The sequence below is a fragment of the Lagenorhynchus albirostris genome, chromosome 4 (genome assembly GCF_949774975.1).
Source record: "Lagenorhynchus albirostris chromosome 4, mLagAlb1.1, whole genome shotgun sequence".
In the NCBI taxonomy this organism is placed as follows: Eukaryota; Metazoa; Chordata; class Mammalia; order Artiodactyla; family Delphinidae; genus Lagenorhynchus; species Lagenorhynchus albirostris.
Genome location: NC_083098.1, coordinates 39,215,717 through 39,220,226, shown reverse-complemented (window position 1 = coordinate 39,220,226; position 4,510 = coordinate 39,215,717). Strand labels below are relative to the sequence as shown.

The window sequence follows — 4,510 nt, the reverse complement described above, 5'->3', positions numbered from 1 at the left end:
TTTTTCATGACGTCAATGTTCTAAGTTTTCTTTGATTTATCTATGAACGCCCACTATGTTCCAGACACTGTGCCAGTGGTGGCTGAAACAGGGCAGTTTAAACAAAGGAAGGCAATGCCGTCCAGTGTGGAGTGTGGGGGGAGTGTTGTTAGGTCCGGCCTCCTCAAGGTGTCTCATGGGGCTGTCAGAAGCACTGATCAATCACCATTTCCCAGTGAACCAGAGCTCTTCCTCATGTGCCCAGCTCAGCCCCCCACATCCTAGCTTGACGTTGTCTGCTGTGCTGACCTTACCTTGGTTAAGTCAGGAGACAGCTGGGTTCACTGAGAGCTGACGAGGCAGCAGGGATGGGGGCTGCTGGATCACAACTGAGGGAGGATGGAAGGAAGCAAAGAACAGAGCCAGGAGCAAGCCCCTGGTGGCAGCGACTGTGGCTTCTGCTCACCCTACATCACAGACAGGTGCAGGTCGGCAGGAGCCCTGTGTAACAGCCCTGCCTCCAAGACCCCTCACTCCCCACCCAGAGCCCATGCATCCTGCCCTACCTGCAGTACATCAGCCAAATTCTTCCAGCTAAAGAGAACTCATGAATCCTGTCATCAGCTCCTCCCAGACATCCAGGCACCTGCCCAGGCTGCTTACCTTGGGAGTGTCCAATGTAGGGGTAGGGTGAGGGTATGGAAGCTGAGAATGCAGGCACCCCACTGTGGGGCATTGCCCCTTGAGGGGAGCCCCCATGACTCTGGGGTAGGTGCAGCATCATCATCTGGGGCAGGTGGGGAGCCCAGGGTGAGGAGGCTGGGCTGTTGTGATTCCAGTTTGGACATGGGCGTGGGTAACATGGGCCATATTGGTGACACCATGGGGCAGCTGCTGGTGGGCATGGATGGAATACACAGCGGCTGGTTGGGGAAAGCTACTTTGACGGGACTGGGCAGAAGGTCCAGGTGGCAGAGAAGGTGGTGTACCTGTCAAGACCCCTGGGTGGTACAGGTTCTGCTATGGCTATACACTGCCCAGGTGTGGGGCCTGCCCCACCTGGTGCTGGATGGGACCAGGGTCCACATTCTGGGACTGCAGTTGGCTCCCAATAGGCATGGTGGCTGGTTGCGGCTGGTGCACATGGAGCTACATGGCATGGTGCAGATAGGACTGGTGAACCGTGGCATAAAGGGCTTGGGGGGTGGGCTACTCTGCAGAAGTGTACTGAGGGGTGAAGGGTGACACAATGGCCTGGGGATGGCTCCCTGACGTCAGCATGCGTCGGTTGCTTTGAAGCATGGGGGCAAACACTGTGAGGGGTAAGGGGCTATGGGCTGCATCATGGTGGGCTGGCCTGGGAACTGCTGTGGGTTGTAGGGAATGTAGGAAGAATAAGATGTGGCAGCCACCAGAGGTGGGGCAGAAGCGGTGGCGGTGGCCTGCATCATCAGAGGGGCTGAAGCTGTCTGATATTTGTCCGAGTGCTGGGAGGGCAGGGAGCCTTTTGCTCCCTGGTACTTGTCCTGCTGTCCAGGCATTGAGTTGGACACAGGATTTCTGTCCTGAGGTGCCTGAACAGCTGGTCCCATGTGTATCTGAGGTATGTAGGAAATGTACTGGGGGCTTTATAGCCCACTCTGACCTGCTGTCAGCACCGGGATGGAGGGAGTTGAATGAGTCCGGGGCCCAGGAGAAGGTGGAGTACTGGTTGATTTATTAACAGACAGCAGGGGCTTAGTAGGATTGAACTCCTTGGCCTTAGGGTTCAGCGTTGACTTCTTCACTTGTTCAGCAACAGAGACCTCATCCTTGTCATCTCTTTGGCTTGGGCAAGGCAGAGGGGCTGACCCCGCCCCTCGGTGCCTTCCTGCTGGTAGCAGGGGTAGTTCGTCCTCCTTAAGCGATATGGATTCTAAAAGGAAGAAACAGCCCCCATGGAGTCTGAAGCCAAAAGACCTCCTTCTCCTTCCCTTTGGCCTCCTTCTTTAGGATCTGGGGAGGGAAAGGATCCAGGCTGGTCTCAGGGGAGCTACTAGGCTGAAACTTAAACTGGGCCCCAAACTTTCTCAGTTCTTCCAGTTGAAAGTGTTTCTGTTTGTTCTGAAGGCCAGGGACTTTCCTAGCTATCCAGGACAGCTCCTGGAACTGCAGCGTTCTCTCAGGTTACTTGGCCAGGAGTTCTTTTACATCTGTGGGGGCCAGTGAGATCTTTGGAGAAGCTGGGGAAATGCAGCCTACTCCAGGATCCCCAACTGATGACATCATGGAGATGGAAGCTGAAGAGGTCGGTACTGCTGAGCAGATGGGAGGCTCAGGACAGGAAGCTGAGACTGGGGCAGGGGCAGCTGACTTGGGAGAGTGCAGGGGGTACATCCGGCCCACTGCAGGAGTAGGTGGAACAGAAGCTTCTCCAGACGGCCTGTTGCTGGGGAAAGATAGAGTCTTGGTACCTCTCAGAGGCCACTGTGCCTTAGGTGACATGTGGGAGGGGTCTCCATTGATACTGCGTTTCTCAGAACCTGGGCTAGAGCTGCTATTGTCAAGATGGTGAAGGCTAAGAAGTGGCAAAGAGCTAAGGCCAGGCCGGCCGGCACGAGAACTACTGCATCAAACTCCTCCTCTGGGACATTCCTGAACTCGATGGGGTAGAGGGATGTACTTTCCCTCTCTAGATGCCAAGCTGGGGCTCTCTCCTCCTGAACCCCGTTGCTGAATTGTACTCTTCTCCTCCTCGGTGCACCCTTCCTCATTGTCCATGGTGATCCGCAGGCAGTACTGGGGGCTCGATTTAGTCTTTCAATCAACTGGGCTGCGCACAGCTCCCGCTGATGAAATTCTTCTGAGTTGTCCTTCTCTAAGGGACAAGAAGAGAGACTACTGTCATAGGCGCTCTTTACACTGTAGTTCTCGTCATTGAACTTGAACATTTCATTGGGGCCCCATCCATTGGACATGTGAGACTCCAGGTCATAGTCATCGCTGTTGCTGTCACCCACCCTCCCAGCATTGAAGCATCTTCTCTTTGTGCTTCCCACTCACTTTTGAGTTCATGGCAATGGCTGAATCAGTGAACTTTAGTAGCATAATTGAAGGCAACATTTTGGAAGTAGACAAGCACGACATCACTTGACTTAAACACCATGGTGTCCACAATGTCTTCCTGACGAGGACCACCTGCTGGCTCCGATGCTTTCTGTGCACAGCGTCTACTGCCAGTTCGAACTTTGAGCTCAGCATCTTGAAGATACTTTCACAGGTGGTACAATTCTTCACCTTTACATCACAAGTGGAGCCCACAACAGTTGTAAGGAAATGCAGCATTCTAGAATTGCTGTCACCCTCAAACACCAGTGACTGTGGGGTGCCTTTCCTGTGCTTTGTCCCCTGGCGCTGCTGATGGCTGCTGCCCTGGCCTCTCCTGATGTTTCTGCTGTGGTGGCGGTGGCTGCGGCACCAAGATGCCCTTGGCTCCAGCGAAGCCTGCTCCCAGAAGCAGCTGCAGGCCCCAGGCAGGGGGAAGCAGCCGCGGGAGGCCTTGGGGCAGCCGAGGTGGAGGCCAGGGGCCCCCAGGAGGCGCCCGTTGGGATGGCTGGTGCTCTTGGGAGGCCAGTGGACCACGGCCTGTTGCGCGGGGGCGGCTGCTGGGGCTCGAGGTTTGTTGTGGTGGCTGAGGCTTCAACTTGAGGGCAGCGTCTGGAAGGGGAATTAGGGGGAAGCGAGGGAAAGAGGAGGCTTGGGCTGGGCCCCTGCTGGAGACTGTGGGAAGCGAGGGGGACTGGGAAGTTGGGGCCCCACCACCGTTGGTGAGCAGGGGCGAGCCCCATGGTGTCGGGAGCTGCATTCCTTTAATTCCAGATAATTTTATCTCACCATAACACATTATTATGACTCAAAGCATTTTATTGACCACCCTAACAAAACATGTATGTAAGTTGAAATTTAATTTTTGCACATGACCATATGACCTAGGGACCAATAGATTTCTTCCGAATTAAGAAACCCCAAAGGAAGCAGATGCTCAGCCTGGAGGAGGCATAGTTTCACATCCAGCAGACAACATGAGAATTTCTGTGCGGTGCTTGTACAATCTCATGCCTCTGGTACTTGGCCAAAAACCAACTGTCATCCATCAGGGGCATCCTCCCTCTGAACAAATAAAACTAAATATAGCAGGTGACCACTATGATCAGCAAGCATCGTTTACCCGAGTAACTGTGCCTTAAGGAAGATTCATGTTGAAGCGTCTTACAGAGGTTATTGTTGACCGTCAGAGACAAACCAACGATGCAGAGAAAAAAATGTGGAAGAGATTAAGATGCATAGTTCATGGGGATAACTTTGGCACTCAAGAGATCTCTGGAGCCGAAAGATTTCAAGTAAAGTAAACATGTTTTATACATCACACACAGTGGCGAAGATAAATTGTCAACAATTAGAAAATAAGGTTGGTGCCTGATTTTAATAAGGTTACTGCTGAGGATATCTCTAACACATGTCTTAGCTGCCAATGGCATGATCCTTATAAAAC

General features: G+C 53.3%; 1 pseudogene; it reads right to left on the bottom strand.

Annotated features, from left to right (window-relative positions):
- Nucleotides 1-298: 298 nt before the first annotated feature.
- On the bottom strand, nucleotides 299-3,862 carry LOC132519068 (ataxin-2-like protein; annotated as a pseudogene).
- Nucleotides 3,863-4,510: the final 648 nt, after the last annotated feature.